The sequence below is a fragment of the Anser anser genome, assembly GCF_964211835.1.
Source record: "Anser anser genome assembly, chromosome: 9".
In the NCBI taxonomy this organism is placed as follows: Eukaryota; Metazoa; Chordata; class Aves; order Anseriformes; family Anatidae; genus Anser; species Anser anser.
The window spans coordinates 19,907,580-19,920,226 of record NC_139729.1 but is presented as its reverse complement, the minus strand read 5'-3'; the positions used below and the strand labels follow the sequence as shown (position 1 = coordinate 19,920,226).

The 12,647-nt window shown below is 38.9% G+C and overlaps 1 protein-coding gene across 1 annotated transcript in view; it reads left to right on the top strand.

Annotated features, from left to right (window-relative positions):
- The first annotated feature begins 4,689 nt into the window (after positions 1-4,689).
- SENP5 (SUMO specific peptidase 5) overlaps positions 4,690-12,647 on the top strand; it is a 180,530-nt gene continuing 172,572 nt past the window's right edge. The window contains exons 1-2 of the mRNA XM_083848394.1: positions 4,690-4,759; positions 5,723-5,865. The gene's annotated coding sequence lies outside the window, so the exon portion shown is untranslated. The remainder of the gene's footprint in view (positions 4,760-5,722; positions 5,866-12,647) is intronic.

The following is a 12,647-nucleotide window of genomic DNA, read 5'->3' as shown; positions in this document are numbered from 1 at the left end:
AACAGCATCTGGGAGTCTCTCAATCCGCTGCCAAGATTTCTTTATTCAGACATTAGTTGAGTATGGAGCCAAACAACATACATGCCCTGCAGAGCTCATGATCAGTGTTCTTTATAGAGGAACTTGAAACTTCCATGTTCCTGAGGAACTATTCATATGTGATTTACTTGATATTTAATATAATAAGATTCTGAGCGCATTGGTATCTGTTGTCACGTGGTTGTGGCAGAGTTTGGCAGAATTTGAGAAATGTGATTTGTGGGCCATATTTACTCTTGTTGTTCTTCATTTTTATCCACTGCTGTAGAATCAGATAGCCAGCCCAGTCAGTAACCTCTTGTGAGATACTATTTGCTTTAAGCATAGTAACAAAACATCAGTTCTTGTGTTAAAGAAATTCATATGAATGTTCAACATCAATAGGTATGGAGAAAGGAATCCAGTGTTTACTCCAGTGAAAATCATTGACTCATTTCACCAAATGAAAAGAGGAAGGACTTCTGTTTCATTAACTTCAGATAAGCAAAGTGTTGGAGGCGCTGAACCAGTCCTCTTTCTGTGAAACACTACAGCAAAAATCCAGGATTGTCATCCACGACGAGGATGTAACAGACCTGGTATAACTGTACCAAAGGAAAATTTTTGGACATGGTATACTCTTAAAGGCTGTGTTCCTGAATACACTGTTTGAGAAATACCTCTTTGATTTTAGTAGGTCAAACAGCCAATTTGCTTGTGATCTCATATCTAGTTTGTGTATTTTTAGCCTGGTGGTAGCCATGCTCTGCCTGGGTTCTGACCATGAAGCATCATAAATGTTTCCAAAGGTCAGATTTTGTCACTGACAAAATCTTGGATTGACGCTGGGATTTGTTGTATCCCTTGGCTATAAATCTTATTAACCTTTCTAGAGCAGTCTCAACTGAAAGCTTGCTCCTCAAGGACCAGGTTCATGTTATCATCAGGCAGAAGTGATACCAAAAAGAAACTAAGTAATAGTTTAGTCTGTGCTACTATTATTAGGACCCATGGCCTCATTTATGTGCACGCTATATGCTTCAGTAGAAGACAAAAGACAATCTTGGTGAATCATGAGATCTTTGGTGGGAATGAGCATAATAATTATGCATTTATTAATATGGGGTAACAGATGGACTAGCTGGTTTAGCAGCTGGGTTTCCAGTCATTATTCACGCAGATTGAAGTAAAGAATGATGTATCTAAAGACAGCAGTAGGAGTCGACACCTCCTGAAACTGAGCTCTAGTTGAGCAGTCCCTGCTCATCAGTGTTCTGGCAAAGACAGTGTCGCAGTTTGCATTAGGAAATTTCAGAAACCTCCTTTTAGAAATCTCATACCATGATCTGAGCATACCGTGAAGCTGTCGCGCACTTCATGGGAACCATGGAAGATCCCAAGTTCCTCTCCTGCATTGCACTCTAGTCTTTGCTGGAGTTCATACCATATATTACGTGATTCCCACAACTAGCGGGGCAGAGAAAGTGATTGTAGACAGAGTTTATTCAGTGTAGGCCATGCTGAGGATCAAGATGACTTGTTAGGGTGTTGTTAGCAAGAAGTAATGTTTTTCAATTCATCATTCCCAAAGGATCCTGCCTAAACAAAAGCATGCTTCCTCGGATGTAGGAGTGGATAGCAAAGATTCTGGAAAGTCTCCAGCGGAGAAAGAAGGTTTGAATTCCAGGAGACCCGTGCTTGTTATTTAACTGCAGTCACAGGGCTTCCTTAATGCTAACTCACACTTTTTTTTGGTCATTCCACTGAAATTACAATCTGAACAAATTAAGTAACAGCGGTTTATAAAATGCAGTGTTTTTAATGCTCTGAGAAAGGCCTGATTTGTATTCTTTAGTATCTTGGGGTAATTTGAAATCCACATTATGGTGATTTTAGCACGTTAGGCTGCTAGGTTTGCTTTGTCATCCTTTTAAAAAGTCATTTTACAACTTTGTTCTGTTCTGACGGATATTTCTATTCTTTGTAACTGTAATCAGACTTTTGTTGTGAAATCTCCAAGATGCCCATGCCGAGTGAATTGAAAGTACTTCCAGACACGGAATTTTCTCTCCTAGTCAAAGCTTTCGGCCATTAAGGAACACTGTCAAAAATGCTTAACTGAATTAGGAGCCAAGCACTACGGAAAGCCAGTGGGATTTAGGCAGCTTTAGTCCATTTATTTGTCCCACCCAGAGGACACTGGGTGGCCAGGACCTTTTGCTGACCAGCTGACTCACTTGTCTGCAATGTGCGCACGGTGGTTTGCGGCTTGTGCTCCCTAATTGCTTCGAGCACAAGTCTCCAAGGGGTGTTCCTGCTTCAGATTTGCATGGTTTGTTTCTTAGCCTAAGTCCTCTCCTTCCCAGTAATGTTACTGAGTATTCCCAGCTCAAATACTTAAAACAGAAAAATAGATTTTTCTATGATTCTCTCAGTCTTTCAGGCCTCTGCATGCTGTGAAACGCGATGTTCATAGTTCCAGGTCTTGAATTCTCTCCTGCATTATTATGAGTGACTGCATTATTCGTTACTGTTGTTAAGGCTTGTAGTCGTGCCCAGGACGTGGCATCAGCTTAGCTCTGTTCTCTGTTATGTAGAGGACTCCCAGGGTGACCACAGGCTTGTCATTCTAGCAATAAAATTGAACAGGTAATGTTTATTAGGGACTTCCCGTTGACTTTTATTGGAACGAGAAGTTTGCACTTCATTTTTTTCCTCTGTAAGGTGCAGTAATAGTATTTGCCTCAGAGGTTACATATGGGCAAACGTTTGAAAAATGTGGAGATGGGTAACGGGAAGAGGCTTACACAGTCTTTGATAGAAGCTGCGTGCATTTTTTCGGGGTAAAGTTTGTTCTTTCTCCTGCAAAAGCAAAGAAAGCTGGACAGATTAACAGGTGGCAGCTGCTGATAACATCCTGGCAGAGTCCTGTGGTAACGTTTGTTTTTTAAGGCTATTGGAAGATGTCTGCACTACCATGAAATAGTGCATCTCATATACTTCTGCGAGACAGTCTGCAAAGAGCATTGTTTTCATTTCTGAGAAAAGGTGAATTTAACAATATATGTTTTTATAAAGAAACATTTTTTCATTCTAATATTGGTAAACCATCCATGTAAATTATTTATTCTCATGGTTCAATTTGGAATCCACTGATGATGCTTGAGATTTATAATCTCTGAGCTGATTTCTGTCATTTCATTTTTGAAACACCCACTATACTCTGTATTTAATTCTGAGTACCTTTCCTCATCGATTTAAAACCCAACACAAAACAGAGTGCTTTTTATGTTCTTACAAGGAGGAACTAACGCATGCAAGCTAAGAGAAAAACTCCAAAATGCCCAAGCAGTTCTTTGATTTTACAGGGCTGTATTCACAGGATCAGATTTTGTGGTAAAACAAAAATCCCTTATGTGCGTTGCAGGTATGCCTACCTTGATAGATGTCCGCGTGCTCTGTGCCCTGTTTAATGAAGTCGTCAGATGACTCTCTTTCCCCATCCTGATTTCTGCCTTGAAACATCAGGCACGCTGCTCTTCAGAAGGATTGCACGGTGCTGCAAGTTACGAGGGCCCATCTCAGATCCGTGACAGCAAAATGGCTAGGGTTTGAGCTGATACAGCACTGCAAAGAAAGCTGTGCAGTGTGCTGCGAGCATCTTACAGGCTTTTGTTGTCAGAATATTTAAAATGTGTACATCTTTGAACAGCAAGAGCAAGATATCACAGAAATCACTTCATTATTATTTAAACAGAAGCCCTTTCTGTTCATATCCAGCCCTGTATGTCTGCTGAAGTCTCTGTCTCCTTCTGTAGCAGAGCATTTTAACCTCCAAAACGGAGTATTTTGCAGTCTGTAGAGCTTGTTACAACATGTAAGCGTTAACAACAAAGATAAATAGTCTGTCGTTAATAAAATGAGCTATGTAGTTAGAGGTAGGGCCTCAAGGCAAACCTTAATTTCTTCAAACTGATAGTTTTCTACAGAGCTTTAATGTTTTTTTAAGGAAATGGAACCTGTGCATTTCTGCAGGTAACTGTAGCTCAGATTCCCTGAGCTTTATTTCTGTCAGCAGTACTGGCTTAATATGAAATTGTAGATGAGTAGTTTCAGCTTTGTGCCCGTATTTCATCTGCCTGTAAAATGGGAATTATAATCTCCTGTTTTAGAAGTATCCCTTAGATTGTAAACTGTTTAAGGCTGAGGCTGATTGCTCTGTGTGCTGTGCTTCAGCCCTGCAGAGCAGTCATTCTGGGTGGGGAGCTGAGGTTCCACCTGGCTGAAAGTTTTTAAAAAAATTAAGTTAAACATTGATATTTGTTTATTCAGTTTTGTTTTGTTAGTCCTTCTGAGATTTTTTTGGATGACAAATGTAAATATTCCAAGGTCTTTAACAATATTACAGATGTATGCTGTTACCATAACTGCATCTGAAACGTGCGCCTAGGTTGCCAAGGGGGCTGCTACGGAACTAGCCAGTAACTTTTCCACTCTGTTCTTTGCGGTTTCTTTTTAGGGCTGTGAAACATCCATAGGCCAGTCCTTAGTTCCAATTGTTTGTGCTGTAACCCATCCCGGAATGCTATAACATTTTATGTTGTGTGCTGATTGACTACCACCAGATACAGCAAAAATCAACATGTAAGGTGCAATTCATTCTTTTATTTTCAGGTTGTGCCCAAGAACAGCTGCCCAGATTCTCCCAGGATCCACTGATGCAAGCACAGACAGGATGCAGGTGATCACGTTATTTTAGCTCGGAATTACTGTGGTGTTTCTTGTACTAATCCAGGGCATGCAGTTCAGCATTTCTGTCACAGCCCTTGGCAGTGACCAGAAACCTTTGTTCTTTACACAGCAGGAGACAGAAAGGAGAGCTCATGTCGAATTACAGAAGTATATTGATTTCTTTATTTCATGCGTGTCTGACAAGTGATTAAGTTATGATTTACTGGCATTTCGCAATAAGAAAAGAAAATATAAGTGCTGCTATTCAAAGTCATTTTATCTTGTGCTAGATACTTTAAGAGCTTTTGGCAATAATTGTTTCTGAGTCTTATGCAGTTGTTTTTTCTAACATTCAGCCTTTATTTGTAGCACATTTTGCTGATTAATTTAAAAGTGGGAAAGTTAGGAAAATCCTAATTTCTAAGCAAGTGGATGTTATAGCTATTCAATAACCACTCAGTTACTGGTGCTTTTTCTTTGCTTGCTCGTTTATCTTCTGTAGCTTGTGTTAACCATTTCCAAATATATTCTCATATATACTTTTCCATGGATTGCAAGACTACAGGATCTTGCATAACATTATTCCTTTTGCTTTAGCAGGAATTTAACAAGCAAACCACTGATTTTCATTTATGTGTTAATAATAAATAAAGACTCAGTCAAACAATTACAAAATAGTTACAGCTTTCCGGACTTCATTTGGATGTAGTATTTTGCGCATTTTAAACTTAGATTTTTTTCTTTTTTTTCCACATTTCTGTCCAAAAAAAGCTGAGTATCACAGAGATGAATTTACATAGCTTATCCTTATTACATAGAAGGAGTTGTCTGGTTTCCTTTACTATTATTCATTTGCATTGCATTCAGCTCTTTGGGGAATACAACTTTGTACCCTTGGGAGCATATTTTTTCTAAAATCAATCAGTTGTGTTTGTTAATTTATCTCACATTGGAATTGTCTTTGTTAATTTAGAGGGCAAAACAAGCTGCATATCTTTATGCAGAAGGAGGGAGAGAAAAGTGAGAAGCATCAAGGACTGCTGCCTTAGAGCTGCTGTTGCCATAGAGCTACTAACGAGAAAAAAACTGCAGCATGGATTTCTTCTGCTGCTGAAGGTAAGATGAGGGCACAGCAAAGGCTGTAGGAGGGAGGGGGAAGGGAGGCAGAGGGAGGGAGAAGAGGAAGAAAGTCTGCGTCCTTGCTGTCTAAAAAAGGAAATTCAGTTTCAGTGTACATGAGCAGAACTGCTGGTGCAGAAGAACAAAGCTATCTCAGTTGTTTAGGGTAGCAAGAGTGATGAGCAAGCAAGCGCATTCCCTTGCTTTCGGGAGGAAATGCTGCAAAGAAAGGAGAGACAAGAGTGATTAACAGTTAGAAAATACTGCTGCTTCAAGATACCTGCTTTTTGACACTGCTTTGGCATTAATATTGTTCCCCTGGGTAAAGACAGCTGTAAAAAAAAAAATAAAAATCAGGTAGATAAGGAAGAAGAAAAACTAGTGCTGAAAAATTTCAGCATACACTTAGGAATTCTGTCTGTATTAAAACGTGTCAGTTGTTACATTCAGATGTGCAGCACTGTGAAGCCTTTCAAAGTGCAAGTGCAATTATATTCTCTAAGAAGAGATTCTTATGATAAATTGATATTTTATCAATCTTTAGTTCTGAATGCAGAACTGATATCAGACCTGCTTTCTGTGGAATCTTTTGAACAGGGTGAGATTTGTAGGCCAAGACTCTCCATGCTTTCTGCAGAATTCTCTACTAAACACTCATCCCAAAAGCTGCTGCCGCTGTTTCTACATCTGTTTAGCCTGTCACATCGTGCAGCTTTTTGCTCTCATTCCCATGTTGATTCTCTCAGTCTCTTTTTGAGATAAATTAACCTGTGTGCCCTGCCCAGCAAACCCAGCACACCTGCCATGTTTGCATAGCAGGACCTCAGAGGGATACTGAAGGCAGTGATAACACTGAGTGTCTTAGTTACGTTGATAATAGTGTGTTGATATTGCTCAGCCAACTGATTGCTGTATTATTGAGTATGCTTGGATAGAACAGCCTTTCCTTTGCATTTTTTTATTTTGTATTTATTGCCATTTATCAAATGTTTGACCATTTCTTCTGGAATTTTGTTTGAAGGTTGAGTCAGAGTTAATTTCTCCAATAGCAGCCTTCTGGCTTGACCAAGATTCATCAGTTCAGGTTGTAAATAAATAAAAGTACAACTGGGATTCTGAATTTTGTTAGCAGTACAGTCTCTCACTGTGAAATTGTTATTCCTTGAGATTATAGCATTTATACATGCCATTTCTCAGCTGTGAATGACGCTGGGATAGCTATATTGATCGTGAATACATCAGTTGCCATTTCAAAGGTATGTCATGAGGAATTGGACGTGTAAGTGTGTTTTTTAGGAGTCAGACTCATTTTGTGAGTCACACTCATTTTGTCAGTGTCGTAAGCTGCAGACAGCTTATCTGCGGTCTTTGGAACCATTCTTTTTACCTCCTGTAGTCCCCACTGCAGTCAGTGGTTGATGACATCATGTTCAGTTTTGCATGGGTCCCTTGAGCCAGCACATAAAAGTCAAGGCTTAATCCATGATCGTGATAATCCAGGTGACAAGGGTGTAGTCATCTTCTGCTCCAAACAGTTGCTAATATCTTGCTGGAGTGAATAATTTTGTATGTGTCTGAGTTCCACAGAGCATTAGGCTCTGCATTTCACGAAAGTTCACTCACCCTGTGTATCAAATCAGTTTGGGTTCTTCAGAGATCTGAGATGATGCTTCAGTCAAGTATGACCCCGTATAATAAAACCCTGTGTGTTGGGTAACTATTCAAGAAGGAATGGATGATCTTTATGCAGATAAAATTTAGTTGTTGTAGATAAATATTTAGTGGAAAGTTATTGTTGCAGTCTTAGATGAACTTAATGTAGGTCTGCGTTGGCAAAAACAGGTAGCCAGAATCAGTCATGTTGCTAATTGATAGGTTATTCTCATATGTTGCAGGTAATTATCTCTTGCTTATAGTTCGTGTATTTATTGCCACCATCAAGTGGAACCAAAGTGCATATTTACACTGAAAAAGAGAAGAGCTACAGTAGCGCTACTACACACATGTTGTGGCTGATCAGCTGTGTCCAGTGTGCAAAACGAAGTGCAGATGCACTACAACTGTCTTGTTAAAGCTACTCTTGTGCTAGACTGTGTAAACTACAACTAACCGATCTATCAGCTTTAGAGGAAGTTCCAAAGTCTTCTTGGTTGTCTTTTGGTAGAAAAGGGCCTTTATCTAAAGGTAACCTAAACAAAGGGTTGTTTGTAAGTCTATTAATCTGTCTGCACATTTGTACGGAACTCTGAGGAAAAAGGAGATCTTGTACTTTGTGCTTGTTTTTCTGCTTCTTCAATTTGGTTTATTTTGTGGGAATGGTCAAGAGAAGAAGGAAGTATGACAAAACATTGCCCAGAACACTCTAATCTCTGTATTTGAGCCAGGAAAAAAAAAGCAATTAAGCCACTAGTGCCGCTGTGATTAGTGCCAGGACCTGCACCAGTTCCCAAAACACTTCTAAATGCATGAGCTATTTTTGAGGGTTAATGCTGCCCGTAATCATCTTTTTCTGTCTTGCAACTGTACTACTCAGTGTCCAGCTCTCTTTCAAGTAATAGTTTTTCTACACCAAAGGCACTAGCTGAGTGCTCCAAGGCTTGATTTTTAGACATGCTGAGCACTCACAAAGCTATTTAAAGTTAATGGGAGCACTGGTTTCTCAGCACAATTTAAAATTAGGCCTATGTGCTTAAATAAGATTTTTCAGTTTAGGTGAATTCAGACTGATTATTTAAACAGTCTTATGACAGCTAGACACCTTCTGGAACTGATTTTTCTTTTTCTTTACGAGGCATTTTGTCAATACTGGATTGATTCCTGGGAAGTTTTGTTATGTTGCATTATATCCCTTGATTATCGTTATTATTATTTTTGGTAATCATTACTACCATTTTAGTTAACACACAGCTAGTAGAACAGCTGGCACATAGGTAATGAAGTGAATTCAGCTATAGTAGATTTACTTTTCTGTGATGCTTTATGGGATTAATCTTTCTTCCTATTAAATTGAATGGAAAGGAATTCACTTCGGCTGAAATGCTTAAGGGTTAGAGAGAAATAATGTTCCTTTATCATTTAAATTTATTTACATGTGTCTGGTGGATTTTTCAAGGTACTGAACAGTAATGTTTTGGGCATGTAGGTAAAAATATTTCTTTAAATGTGCTATGGATCCCATGTTTTGTTGATGACCATTACATTTCAGTAGTACTCTGTTCTTATCTACCCCAACTGTTTTTTTCCTATAGTAATCTAAGTTTAATTAAAAAAATGCCCTCCCTGGGTAAAAGGTATACCCTCACTCATTCCCTGCCTGAATCAGTTTTGTTTGTTCACTCCCTTGTTTTGTTGTTCACACAACTATTCTTTCATTTCAAGTAAAGTGGTGTACTAGGTCTCCTGTAATGAGTGCTCGCAGTGGAAGATGGAGGGGTCATGCACTGTATTTGTACAGTGACTTCTCACAAAAGATGTTTTGGGTTCAGGCGTATCAGTTTCACAGCAAATGTACTTTTGCATGAATCTGGATTCTGTTGAGAATTCTTTGTGACTCACTTTGAACTGAAACAGCAAGGTTGGTAGTTCACGGTGTGAAACCAGCAGTTTAATGCCTGGTCTTGAAATCATAGCTCAGCAATGTGCGATCTGGTATTCGTGGCAGAAGGGATCACAAGATCAGATTTCTGTGATCTGTTATTACGTACTGAGAGGAGTTACTCCTTTAGAGCTTACGTTTGAGTTTTCACTGAGCAGCAGATTGAAACCAGTTCAGTAGCAGCAGTAATTTTAGTATTCATTGTAGCAAGATGCCTTACCCAATTAGGAAAACTTCCACTCTTTCCTCCTTAAAGCAGCCTTCCTCTTACTTTGGAATGCAGTAGAAACATTGCTATTAATTACATTTTACCAAAACAACTTTGCTTAAAGCATAATTAAAGCTGTGGAAGCTGAATTATACAAATCTGTTTTTTGTAAACACAGCAGAATCGAGAATCGTGTGTGAGTAGCTGGTTGTGGAACTGAAAATATCTATCTCCATATATATATATGTGTGTATATTTTAAGAATACTTGAGGAATCTGAGCTTCAGATTTGGTATGGCTCTGTCTATACATCAGTGACCATGCCGTGTTGCCATTTCTAATTTTCTAGCCATTTAGACCCATTTTATCCTCAGAGCTGTAATTTCTGAACTGGGAGAAATTATCTTATTATCTTGCTGGCTGGGAGACTTAAGAAAAAGAGGAAAGAAGTGGGTTCTTACATCTCATCAAATCCCAGTATTCACTGTTAGTTCCCCCCATTTTCTATTGTTAGGTGCCTGCACATCTCTCTCCCCCGGCTCGTTACACGATGGGAACATAGCATTAGAGGATGACTGGAATTGCAGAGTGTGATTAAAAGGTCACATCTGAATTGCAGCGGAAACCCAGCAGGCCATTCAAAGTAAAGCTGGGATTTTTTCATGTCGGTTAAAATACGTATTTTTGTCTCATTGCCACAGATGGAATGAACGAGAGAAGAGAGACAGTAGCAAAATGGCCATCAGGTGGCTCTGGTTCTCAGCAGTATCACGACCAGGCTTAATTCAGACATGTTTTCACACCCTAGACTCCCATGTCCAATTGTTTATATCAGGCACACTGCGTTTTTTCTGATGCAGGACTAGCTATTATTTTTTTTATGTTCACGAAATTACACTTACAGCATTATTTATACACCTTGCACATAATAAGTGAGTGGCGAGCTTTTTATGCGCATTTGATGGAGCTTAACGTTTAATCCTGGTCGCACAGACGTGGTATGTGATTTGCAGTGTTACTAACACAGACGAGACGCTGAATGTTGAGCCTTTCCTGGCAAGCACAAAACCCTACTTTGGAGATCGCATTTGGGGATCAGGGATTTTACTGCAGCAGAAAATCTGCCATCTGCTGGCCGAGGAGAAAAGTACTTGTTAAGCGTTGGGGTGCACTGGACGAAGAGAGCTCCAGTGACAGCAACAGTGGGAGAAACTGGTGGTTTTGCAGAGCTTTTCAGCAGCAGGTCTGAAACAAGCTGGGTCAGTAACTTTCTGACAGCGTATTTTTCCACCAGAAAGTACTGTTCTGTTACAATTAAAACCTTCTGTGGGAGCACGTCAGTGAGAAATTGGAGTGTTCCATCCTCAAACTGTCAGCACATACTGTTTCAAAATGTTTAGACTTGTGCACTGATTTCTAGTCCAGAGTGATTTTTTTTTTCAAGTAATGATTTTTGAACATTATAAAAACAAGAAGTCAGAACTGAAATTGACTTATTTGCATTAAACATTAATGAAACCTTTCATTATCACTATGCTAAATTCAAGGCAGTGAAGAGTCCAGGTTTATATTATCCTGCTCTGGCCACTCAATCTCTGCTTCACGACTTCTGGCCATGTATCCATGCCTCTGTAGGGAGAATATGCCAAGGCTCTGACTGTCTTCTCATTCTTAAAGATAAACTGTTCAGAACTTATATTCTTTTTAATAGTATAGCATATGCAAAGAATTCTCAGTTATAGCCAAAATTATCCTAGTCAATATTCAGGAAAAAAAAAAAAGAATAAAATGACATAACTCTCAAGACTTTCCTTTGTATAACTCTATAAATTTAGTACTTGTCATGTGCCAAAAAGACAAGATAGACTTTGCATTTTATCCTGCAAGGAAAGGAATGAATGAAAAAATTGCAGGAGCTGATTAGCAATAGATCTTGGAGTTCATAAGTGTTTCTGATCATATATCACCTGTCATGACAGATAATTATCTAATAGATACCTATATGGTGGCCAATTAAACTGAATTAAACAAAAGTTTAGATCTAACCAGACTGAATTTATATTCAGAATGACATTTTTTAATTATGGGTATCATGACTTCTTAAATACCATTTTTATGGGGCTTTTAATACAATTAATTAGAAAGAAGAAAAAAAAAACGTGTATGCAAAATCGTACAGATTCTTCCTCAATGACTCTTCCTATCAGATAGGCAGAGTTCTTCTGATCACAGTGTGCATACCTACTACGTGAGCTAGGGAAATAACACCAGTTTGTTTACATCTGGAGAAACCAGGCCCAGGAGAGGGGAAGTGTGTTTACAATGTCAGGGAACGTTTGGTTTCAGAAAGTATGAGTTCAGTTCTGTGATTTGTAGGGGTCTGACCTGTCATGATTAGAAATACCCTCCTGCAGAAGACTTTTTGCCTTTTCTTTTTTTCCCTTTTGCTCTTATCTCCTGTTTCCAGTTACCATTTGTAGCACCTGACCTTTTCGATAACTTTTTATGTGACTGCATAGTGGTTCTAACTGGTAAACTGATCTAGCATTAAATCATTTATTTGTCTATTTATTGTGGGGTGTTTTTTCAGCCGAGTGAGTTATTGGATCCATACACTGTGAAAATGCATTTTAATTTGCTGGAAATATTTGGTTTTTAGTTTATGTATTCCACCAAAATCTCAGACTTTGATAGGTATTCAGAGACTGGGCTGAATTTTCTATTCTAAATAAAGCACACTCTTATAGTGGAAGAAGGTAGACAAATTTTAGATAACTTAAGTGTTTGCGGTTCTGTCATCTGATCTGTAATGTTTGTGCACCTCTGCCACCTGAAAATCTCACTCAGCAGGCCTCTGCTGTGCAGTTAACATACTATGCACAGAGAATAACAGAACGGCTTTATTGAGGATTCTCTCAGCTTTCCCCATTACCTTATTCAGCAGAACAGCCTGCTAGTGATGGACTGCTGGCAATA